Source organism: Camelina sativa, chromosome 12 (genome assembly GCF_000633955.1).
Source record: "Camelina sativa cultivar DH55 chromosome 12, Cs, whole genome shotgun sequence".
In the NCBI taxonomy this organism is placed as follows: domain Eukaryota; kingdom Viridiplantae; phylum Streptophyta; class Magnoliopsida; order Brassicales; family Brassicaceae; genus Camelina; species Camelina sativa.
Genome location: NC_025696.1, coordinates 25,629,968 through 25,642,422, shown reverse-complemented (window position 1 = coordinate 25,642,422; position 12,455 = coordinate 25,629,968). Strand labels below are relative to the sequence as shown.

The 12,455-nt window shown below is 37.7% G+C and overlaps 1 pseudogene; it reads left to right on the top strand.

Moving 5' to 3' along the window:
* On the top strand, window positions 5,892-8,876 carry LOC104732617 (annotated as a pseudogene).

The following is a 12,455-nucleotide window of genomic DNA, read 5'->3' as shown; positions in this document are numbered from 1 at the left end:
AACCAGCCCGTACAAGAACGTCGTGTTAATTTGCAGCCGGCATAATCGGAATCACACCACCCGGTGATTTGAAGATCACAGTCCGCTCGAAGCAATATACCTTTGCCCCAGACTACTTTTCAAATATCATAGAACCCGAATAGCAGCATCCCAATGTTCCTCTCGCGGAACACTCATGAACTGAGACAAAATATGAACAGAGTATGCAAGGTCGGGTCTAGTAACACCAAGATAAATCAATTTACCAACTAGTCATCGATACGATTCCGGGTTTGTAAGAAATGGACCAACTGCCAAACCAAGTCGATGATGTTGCTCAAGAGGAAAAAATGTTGGTTTCGAATCTAACAGCCCAGTCTCAGCTAGAAGATCAAGCACATACTTCCTTTGACTCAAATAAATCCTCTTTGGACTTCTCGAGACTTCGATGCCTAAAAAATATTTTAACACACCCAAATCCTTCATGTAGAAACATGTGCTAAGATATTTTTTAAACTTTTCGATCGCACGTACAGTGTTTCCCGTGATGACCAAGTCATCCACATAAACCAGTACTCTAATTTCGACTCCATTTTTCTTGTAAACAAACAGAGAATAGTCCACAAAAGACTGATCAAAACCATACTTTTCAAGTGAAGAGGCGAGCTTAGCAAACCAACAACGTGGAGCCTGCTTCAAACCATATAGCTTCTGCAGTCTACATACTTTACCATCGTGTCGTGAAGGAAATCCAGGTGGTAACGTCATATACACTTCCTCTTCAAGATCGCCATTAAGAAAGGCGTTATGTACGTCCATCTGATGTACCTCCCAGTTGCGAGCTGCAACCACAGATAGAAAGGCTCTAACCGTAGTCATCTTTACAACTGGAGCAAATGTTTCACCGTAATCTACTCCAGCAACCTGTCGATTTCCTAAGACAACTAGTCTCGCTTTATACCTCTCAATTGTTCCATCCGAACGATGCTTAACTCTAAACACCCATTGACAGCCAATTGCCTTTTTATTCTTTGGTAAATCCTCAAGTGTCCATGTCTTATTCAGCTCGAGTGAGCCTATTTCACTACCCACTGCATTTCTCCATCGATCATCTTTCATTGCTTCTGCAAAACTCCGCGGTTCATGTGCACTAGTAATTGCAGCTAAGAACACTTTATGACTTTCAGAGAACCTACTACAAGAAACCACAGCAGCAATAGGGTAAGGCTTGTTCGATTCAACACATACAAAACTTGTGTCATAATCTTTGAGATATCCAGGTTGTTTACGTTCTCGAAGCCCAGCATGCGGAGGTGCCGTACTTTGTTCTGGTTCGTGTGTATCATTTGCGTTCTGCTCAACGACATCATCTCCTTCAACGTCACCGGTGGAGATATCATCACTATCACTGTCGCTCGATGGTAGAGATACTTCAACTCTATCTTGAGTTGAACTTGTCACAACTACCTTATCAGCTTCTACAAACTCTCTTTGATCATCGTTAGTCGTAGAACCCACTTGTGCTTTGTCCACAAATGGATCTTCAGTTTCACTTCTCTGCAGAGACAAGAAGTAAAGTGTGTCCTCACGAAACACCACATCTCGTGAAACAACAAACATTTCTTTTTCTATGTCATACACACGCCATCCTTTCTTTCCATGAGGATACCCAACAAAAACACACTTTCTGCTGCGACTCACAAACTTGTCTCCTTTATGATCTTGGTTGTGAATGTAACAAACACATCCTATCACACGAAGAAGGTCATACAAAGGCTGTTTTCCATATAACACTTCATAGGGTGTCTTCCCTTGCAATACTAGAGATGGTGCTCAATTAATCAGATAAGCAGCCGCAAGTGCACATTCTCCCCAAAATTCAACCGGTAAGTGTCCCTCAAACATGACCGCTCTAGCCATGTTAAGCAAATGACGATGTTTTCGCTCCACCCGTCCATCCTGTTGCGGTGTTCCAATACAAGACGTCTCATGTTGTATCCCTTGCTCTAAGAAATATGTCGTTAGTGACATGAATTCGCTTCCATTATCACTACGGATTGTTCAAACTTGCTTCCCAAACTGTCGTTTAACCAAAGCAAGAAAATATCTCAACTTTGTCTGAGTTTCACTTTTCGCATTCATGAGATAGATCCAAGTACCACGAGAGTAATCATCAACTATGGTAAGGAAGTATCTTGCTCCTGAGAACGATGGAGTTCTATATGGACCCAAACATCGCAATGAATCATTTCAGAAATCTCTGAAGTCTTATTATTGCTTAAAGGAAAAGAACAACGAGTTTGTTTTGCGCGGACACAAATTTCACACGCTTTATTCGATAAATCACTACTATCACTACTAAAACCAAAACCAGATAACTTTTGCACTACTTTCAAAGATGGATGTCCCAAACGTCTATGCCACAACTCCACAGACTGACTTGTGTGACCCTTTGCCGCTGCAACAATCTCCATATTCTGAAAGTACATCAACCCTCCAAGAGGTCTACCTATCCCAATCAGCATCCTCGTAGTGCGGTCCTGAACAACACAAAACGGAACAGACATTTGAATAACACAGTTATTTTCTTCCATCAACTGTGAAACCGATATCAAATCAAACCCTAAGTTCTCTATGTAGAACACTTCAATCAAACTTAGATGAGAGTTCAACACAACTGTTCCGACTGTATTTCCTACTACTATCCGACCATCAGCCAAAATTATCTGCGTTGGTGTCGATGTTCTCAGGTTTGTAAGAATCTCTTTCTTACATGTCAAGTGATGTGTCGCTCTGCTATCAATTATCCAAGAGGGAGAAATCAACTTACCCGAGGATTGTTCATCTGCTCCGATGGCTGCAGCGTTCATCACACGCTTGACGCTGAGCCACTGTTCGTCTGTAAGACCGCACACCGCTGTTCTATCCGCATCCGTGACAGCTACATTTGCAACACCAACTGTTGGTTGACCAACCACTCTTGCCACGTTTGCACGAGCAACTCCACCTTTTCCTCGTGAGAGTCCGGCTGGTGGTCCAACTCCTCGTCCACGACCCACACGATTTCGTGGCCTGTCACCCCACCACTCTGGAAATCCTAAGATTTGAAAGCATGTTTCAGATCGGTGTCCTGTTCGTCCACAATTTGAACAAACAACTCCAACGTCTCTGTCATCTCCTCGATACTTTGGCTTTTGAGTTTGTGCTACAAACGCCATGTTCTCCTGTTTCTCTTCAGGATTCTTTTTCTTCAATCGAGCATCCTCATCTTGAGTCACCTTCAAGTACACATACTCGAGAGTAGGTAACGGTTCTTGAGAAAGCAAGTTTGACTTCACCATTTCGTAAACTTCTTCGTCGAGTCCCATCACAAAGTCATGAACCTTATCTTCCTCTCTTCTCTTCTCGTCTTCAACACTGAAGTTACATGTGCAAAGACCACATGTACAGCTCAGCGGAGGTCGATAACATCCAAGACAATCCCAAATCTTCGTAAGCTTTCCGTAGTATGCTTCAATACTCATCCCAGCTTGTTGACAATTTGCAAGTTCTTTTCGCAACTGTTGAACACGAGGTCCGTTGGTAACACGAAATCTCTTTCTTATGTGTTCCCACAAATCTTGTGCCAGCGGTTTATGCGAGATATTAGACAACAGCTTAGGTCCGATTGTTATCTTAATCCAACAGACAATTAGTGCATTGATTGGCTTCCAATCATCATAGTCTAGTGATCCTTTGGTTGGAGCTTTGATGGATCCATCGAGAAATCCAAACTTCTTTCGTGAGTAAAGAGCGGTCTCCAAGTTGATAGCCCACTCTTCATTAATATCTCCTCTCAAAAGAGGACGCGATATGATGCTTCCGGGATTGTCGTTCGAGGTCAAGTCATATGGAGAAATCATTCGTCGTAGATTTTCCATCGTCTTCAGTTTCGATTCGATGTTCTTCACGTCTTCGGTCATTATCACAGAAAAATCAAGATAGATTCAATAAAGAGATCGAATACCAGGATCAAATCATAAAAGATTTTATGCCTGCTCTGTTACCATGATAAATAAAGAAGAGATCAATGACTGAATTTTCTGTGTATTGCTTTGGACCTAAAGGTCGAATATATATACAACTTTACAAATCTTGAGGATCAAGCTAATAGAATATACGATAAATACAAACTAAATATACGCATATCTAAAATATGTAAACATTCTATTCTCTATTCTCCATTATTTGATGAAACGAATGTAAACACTTAGGCATCTGAATGATGCTGTTCTGATGAATTCCGACAACTTCTCTAGACATATTGAACACTTCTCATCCAAATCGGGTTCCACAGTTTGCTTCTCAAGCAACCTTTGAAACACATCAACCGAAGCACACCACTCGACGGAACGGTCTGATGTAATATAATATGGAACGGTCTGATGTAACTTGACCGTTGATTAATTGTTTCCTTTTTTATTTTAGTTACTAATTCATGTTTTCCGTTTTTCTTGTTACTCTATCTACAAAACCATGTTTTAGTCTCTACCGTCAATTTGTCTTTTCCTTTCATCTCTGGTGATTAAATCTACCCGAATTCAAATCGATTATTGTACCGGAGTTTATGGCTGGTACTGGTTCAGTTAGTTCCGGTTTTTGTGGATTGAATTTAAACCAAAATTAAACGCCCTATGGTATGATATACGAAATATATGAAGAGTCTAAAAATCTGGTTTCCTGTTTTGCCTCTTCCACTTATTGTGTCTGTGTCTAAATGATGTCATGCGCTTTTGGAGAGTCTTTGATGTCTGTTCTGCTCATTTTATCTTTCAAATAACCTTATTTTAAACCTTCAAAGTGTCACTAAGTAGCATTTTTAACCTCGAAAAAATTTCACTAACACTAAAAACTTTTAAAATAATTTTACTAACACTTCGAACATTTAAAATGATTTTACTAACATTTTAAACGTTGAAACTAACTTTTATGTTTGTGCCGCCATAAAAAGTAACGGAATAATAATATCCGTCAATGCGAAATAGTTAAACTATGGTGGTTTAATCTAATTTTAATTAGTTTTAGTTTTTATAAATAAATAAAAAGAGAAATATAAATTTGTATTCATATTTATTGTAGACAAAACTTTTACGACGTTACTCTTCACATTATTAATCCTTTTAATCTGCATCTCCACTGGATTCTGATTCAAACCGACTGATTTCTCATTGGAAACAATAAATCTTCTAAATATGTTGTCTTTTTCAATTTTACATTTGTCAAATGTAACCTTACCTCTGATTCTGCATATTTTTGCTTTGATGAATTTTTTCTGTTTTTGTTTTTTTTTTAAATTTTTTTATCAATCTTAGTGAATAATTAGATAAAATAAAATAAAATAAATTTAGCAAGTATTTAAATCAAACTAGCATAGTTTAACTATTTCATGTTGACAGATATTACTGTTCTGTCATCTTTAATGGCGGTGCAAACATGAAAGTTAGTTTTATGGTTTAAAATGTTAGTAAAATCATTTTAAAGGTTTATAGTGTTAGTGAAATAATCTCAAGGTTTAAAATGCTACTCAGTGATACTTTGAAGGTTTAAAATGTGATTTTTTTCAAAAATAGTGGACTATCGCAAGCTTTGTTCTATTACAAGGGAAACGAATCTGGGATTTTAAACACAAACAAAAATAGTTGACTATCATAATAAAGATTTACTGACTTATATTTACACTTATTTTAATGGTTTTTTCTTTGTCAGTATTAAAGATTTATGTATTTACATCCACTTTTGTCGAGAACACCTTTTTAAAAAATAAAATATAAATCAAGATACATTAATAACATTTCGTTTGAACCACTTAAGTATTTACCGGCACACAATTTCACATTCTTTTGTAGATTTCTTCTAAATCAAGTCTTGGATTAATGGAGATACGGAGCTTGGTTGTTTTGGTAAATCCTAACTTATCTTCCTTTGAGCTCCTCTCTCGTCCTGTACCTCCCATCACTCGCTCACTCGTTAGTTTCAAATCGGGTAAACAAGTCCCCTGCTCCACACTCCTAGGGTTTCGGCGTCGTATAGTGATCAAACTTCTTCAACTGATGTGAAACCTGTTTACGTCCCGACGTCTCCCAATCGCGAGCTGCGGACTCCTCACAGTGGGTAAATTGAAAATATGAACTTAATAACTGTTCCTTTCGTGCTTTGCTTGTTAATCAAACAATGTTGTTTTTAACTTTTGAAAAAAAACAATTACAGATACCATTTCGATGGATCAGCTGCAAAGTTCTTTGTGAGATGGTATTTCAGGGTTTCAATCCCATAGAAAAAGGAAAGTTTTTGCTTTATGTATACTGTGGAGAATCCTGCATTTAGGTAGAGATTGTCACCAGTAGAAGTGGCTTTATATGGACCTAGGTTCACTGGTGTCGGAGCCCAGATTCTTGGCACTAATGATAAGTATCTTTGTCAATACACACAAGACTCTCACAACTTCTGGGGAGGTATTCTTCTTTCTCCTTTTTAAGATTGCTGTTTCATGGAATCCTAGGGGCTGTTATTGGAGAGATATTTCTAAATCCATATGGAATTGTAAATTTTAAAAATCAAAACACATGGATTTTGAAATAACATGTTTTATCCTTGGATTTGACAAATCCTTCTATTTTACACTTTTAGATCCATTCGAATCCATTAAAAACATAATGTGAATTTTCAAATCCAAAAACAAATCATGAAATGAATAACATGGGATTTTAACAAGTACTTGTAAATCATAGAACCAATAACACATAATTTTGATAAGTATTTTAAACTCAATGATTAAATAACACATGATTTTTGTTTAGATTTTCAAATCCATTAAAATCATAGAACCAATCCATTAAAATCATAGAACCGATAACCCCCTCTTAGTCTTGTTTCCATTTTCTAGTACTTATGTTCGTTATTGATGTTGGTGCTGGTGCTGTTTTCTTTAACATAAATTAGTTTACATGACTTTAAAGAGTCCTTACCATAATCATTTTACTCGTGCATAGATCGACATGAGCTAGTTTTGGAGAATACTTTTAGTGCTTTGCCAGGCGCAACGTCTCTAAACAAGGAGGTTCCACCAGGGGTAGAAACAATATATCGTTCTTCTCCCGTTGGCTACTCTTCTGTGTCTTTCCGATTGTATCCGGCTGGCCCCTCAGTGATTTGAATTCTACTTCTACTTGGAGGAAATCTCAAGTTTATATCACTCTTGTTATTCTCTTGTAATGTTGACATGTAGGAATTTAACAGAAGAGTGTTAGAAGGGTTCCAAGCTACCCCGTTTTGGAATCAAGGTCACATTTGCGATGATGGCCGGTAATTATCTGATTCTTTGTACTGTAAGATATCACTTTAATCTATTGAAAAGTTCTTTTGTATTCAATTTACTTGTTTCAGCAGGACTGACTATGCGGAAACTGTGAAATCTGCTCGTTGGGAGTATAGTACTCGTCTTGTTTATAGTTGGGGTGATGTTGGAGCCAAGCAGAAGTCTACTGCAGGCTGGCCTGCAGCTTTTCCTGTGTTTGAGCCTCATTGGCAGATATGCATGGCAAAAGGCCTTTCCACAGGTTTGACTTTTGCTCTCTTTTATTTTCTTAAGTTAGTAAACAACTAAGAAAGAAATCATCCACTTGCTTCAAATATTATCCTCTTTTAATCAGCAGAAATTAAATTGTTATTTTAATTCTTATGATTTTTTTCTCTTGGTTTTGCAGGGTGGAATGGGGGTGGTGAAAGGTTTGAGTTCCGAGATGCACCTTCATATTCAAAGAGGAATTGGGGTATAGGCTTCACAAGAAGATGGCTTTGGGTAAACAGATCTTATACTTTCTGTCACATTATTTTGTTGCAGACTTTAGGCATCTAGTTGGGCATGTGTATACCACCCACATGTACGTACTACTACATTTGAACCCTGTTCGATAGCTTTATTTGTGAATGTCCGATTTACAGGTCCAATGTAATGTCTTTGAAGGAGCAAGTGGAGAAGTAGCTTTGACTGCTGGTGGTGGTTTGAGGTAATTGCATGGATTGAACACATATGAAAATGCTGCACTGGTATGTTATGATAAAGTGAATGAATCTACAGACTACAATGTTAGAAGGCAAATAGCTTACAAAATCTATGTGCAGGTTTGTGTACACTATAATGGGAAATTTTACGAGTTGTACTGTGGAATGGTGTTGTTAGATGGGAAATGTCTCCCAAGGGTTATTGGTATGTAACTGCAGAGAACGAAACCCATATGGTACAATTTGTTTGTTTTTCTTCCTCATATTCATTCAGTTTTAGTTTTGTCATCATATGTACCTTATGGCTAAATTCCTCATATTCATATAAATGTCTTGGGGCAGGTGGAACTAGAGGCAAGAACAAATGAAGCGGGTACACCTCTGCGTGCTCCTACCACAGAAGTTGGGCTAGCTACGGTTTGCAGAGATAGTTGTCACGGTGAACTGAAGTTGAAGATATGGGAACGGCTACATGATGGAAGTAAAGGCAAGGTATGCATGCAAATGTTTAAGAAATCCCTTGTAGTTAAAGTCTTAGCTAGTCCCAAGGTATTTAAAACAAGATTATAAAACGTTGGTTATGGTTAATAATGATGCAGGTGATACTAGAGACAAAGAGCACAATGTCAGCGGTGGAGATAGGAGGAGGACTGTGGTTCAGGACATGGAAAGGAGATACGAGTAACACCCCCGAGCTACTCAAACGGGCTATGCAGGTCCCATTGGATCTTGACACCGCCTTTGGTTTGGTCCCTTTCTTCAAGCCACCTGGTCTGTAAACATTGATGAGGACATTATAGGAAAGATTTTTTAAAACCAAGTTTTGAAAAAAACATTAAACACAATCGTTATGCCCGTTTGTGTGTGTTTGAAACAATTCTGCAAACCAAACATCATCAATGAACTATAATGTCCACTCATCATTGTAAACTTTATCTATGGTGAACTTGTTAAAAATCTTGTAAACGTATCTATATTTTTATGTTGGACTGGATAATCAATCCATAATGTTTTTCAAATTCAACTCTACAAATGTACTATAATTTTTTATATCAACTCTAGAAGTCTATTTCTATACAATCAAACAACATCACATCAAATATTTGATCGTCAAAAATATGACATTGTTATGAATTATAACTAGAATACACTTATATGTGTTTTGTAATACTTTATAAAGAGAACAAGAAATGAGAGAGAGAGAAACAGCCACGAGAGAGAGAGAGAGAAGCAGCCACGAGAGAGAGAGAGATTGGGAAGCCTTTTGGATCAAAGAAAAACTTATATGTCTCACTCTTCTTACACAACTCCTTATTTATAGTGTATTACAAAAGACATGAGTCACACACTTATACACTTGGTAATAACAAGTGTAGAGTTAGTGTAATACTACATGAACAAGTGTCATGACATGTGTCTTATGATGGAATAATCACACATGTGTTTTACAATACTCTCCCTTGATTATCCATCACCGTTGACGAGTTACGTACTACCTCATTAAAAACCTTGTCACGGAAAAACCCATTGGGATAAAAACCATGACAAGGGAAAAAAAGTATAGTAACATAATCTCCCCCTCGAAAAGATATGTATAATCTTTCTTCATAGATCTTGTAGATGACGCATTCCAATACTGTGAATATGCTTTCTGAATGTGGTAGTCGGTAGCGCCTTTGTGAATAGATCTGCTGCATTGTTACTTGAGCGGATATGTTGAATATCAACTTCCTTCTTTTGCTCGAGTTCTTGAGTGTAGGAAAAAAATCTTAGAGGTATATACTTTATTCTGTCGCTCTTGATATAACCTTCTTTGATTTGGGCGACACAAGCAGCATTGTCTTCAAATAATGTTGTTGGCTCTTTGCTGATGACTATTCCACTCAATTCTTGAATGTCGTTAGTCATTGATCTGAGCCATACACATTCCCTCGATGCTTCATGAAGAGCAATTATTTCTGCATGATTTGAGGAAGTGGCGACCAAAGTCTGTTTCTATGAGCACCATGAGATTGCAGTTCCTCCAGTTGTGAAAACATATCCAGTTTGGGATCGTGATTTATGTGGATCTGATAAATATCCTGCATCTGCAAAACCAACAAGACCAACCGAAGAGTTTCTAGGATAGAACAATCCCAAGTCAATCATACCTTGAAGATAACGGAGAATATGTTTTATCCCATTCCAATGCCTGCGAGTAGGAGATGAGTTGTATCTTGCAACTAGATTCGTAGCAAATGCAATATCCGGTCTAGTGCAATTTGCAAGATACATGAGTCCACCGATAGCACTCATATAAGGTACTTCGGGACCAAGTATTTTCTCGTTATTTTCACAAGGTTTGAATGGATCACTATCAACATTCAGGGATCTATTGACCATTGGAGTACTCAAAGAAGTCGCTTTGTCCATATTAAAGCGCTTTAAAATCTTTTACGTATAATTTGATTGATGCACAAATATTCCATCTTGGAAATGCTCTATTTGAAGCCCGAGACAGAATTTTGTCTTTCCAAGATCTTTCATTTCAAACTCTTCCTTCATATGAGTTCTTGCATCATTAATCTCCTTTTGAGTTCCAATTATATTTAGATCATCAACATATACAGCAATGATCACAAATCCCGATGGAGATTTCTTTATAAAGACGCATGGGCATATTTCATTATTAACATATCCTTTCTTCAATAGGTATTCGCTTAAGCGATTATACCACATACGTCTGGATTGTTTTAACCCGTAAAGTGATCGCTGTAATTTGATCACACAAATTTCATTAGACTTAGAGTCTAATGCCTCAGGAATCTTAAATCCTTCTGGGATTTTCATGTATATATCATTATCCAATGATCCATATAAATATGTTGTCACTACATCCATAAGGTAAGTAGCCGTTAGGCTCATTAAGTACTTGAATGTAATTGCATCCATGACTGGAGAATATGTTTTTTCATAATCAACTCTAGGTCTTTGAGACAAACCTTGTGCAACAAGTCGGGCTTTAAATCTTGTGATTTCATCTTTCTCATTTCTTTTTCGCACAAATACCCACTTGCAACCAACATGTTTTACATCTTTAGATGCAGTGACAAGAGGTCCAAAGACATTTTTTTTATTGAGGGAGAGCAACTCAAGTTGCATAGCCTTTTTCTATTTCTCCCAATCAGGCCTATTTTGGCATTCTTATACGGACTTGGATCTGGATTAGATACATAAAAAGAGAATATTCCATTATCATCATCGATTTCATCTCTATACTATAACATTCTATTTTGGGCATAGTTAATAGAAACCTCATATTTTTTTTGTATCATCCTGAGGACTTTTCTCTTTATTTGGTTCTTCTTGAACCTTTTCATTTTCGGGGATTTTTATCTTTAGAGCCTATTGGCCTCCCCCGTTTCAATTGAACCTTAGGTTCATTAGCTTTGCTTCCATCAAGTTCCTCTCTAGGAATTTCAACTCTTGATGGTGCATTTGCAGCGGGGATATATGACTTTGTCACCCTTATTGTATCTATGAACGCATCTGGTAATTGATTTGTCAAACTTTGTAAATATACAATTTTCTGAACTTCCAGTTCACGTTGATTTGTAGGGGGATCAAGATATATCAAAGATGGTGTATACCATGTAATATCTTTTGGTACTTGTTTAATTCCTCCCCCTAACGCTGGAAATTCATCTTCATTAAAATGGCAATCGGCAAAACGTGTCGTAAACATATCACCAGTTTGCGGTTCAAGATATTGAATTATACTCGGTGATGCATAACCGACATATAGCCCCATTTTTGTTCTTTGCGGTGGGGCTATAGGACCAGAAACCGCACATCCAAAAATACGGAGATAGGATATGTTTGACTCTTGGCCAGATGCTAATTGTAAAGGAGAATAGTTATTATATGCGTTTGGTCGTATTTGGACCAATGCCGCAGCATGCAATATAGCATGACCCCATATAGAAATTGAGAGCTTTGTTCTCAATATTAATGGTCTGGCAATGAGTTGTAGCCGTTTAATCAAAGATTCAGCCATGCCATTTTGTGTATGAACATGAGGAACCAGATGCTCCACATCGATTCCTATTGACATACAATAGTCATTGAAAGCTTGTGAAGTGAATTCCCCAGCGTCATCAAGCCTGACTTTCTTTGTGGCATAATCAGGGAATTGAACTTTCAACCTGATTATTTGGGCAATGAATTTTGCGAAGGCCGTGTTTTGTGTTGTCAATAGACACACATTTAACCATCTACTAGATGCGTCAATCATTACCATAAAATAACGAAATGGCCCGCATGAAGGGTGGATAGGTCCACATATATCACCATGTATTCTCTCTAAGAACAATGGTGATTCATTCCCAATTTTGGCTGGGGATGGCCGAGTTATGAGTTTTCCTTGAGAACATGCATCACATGAAAACTCATCAGAT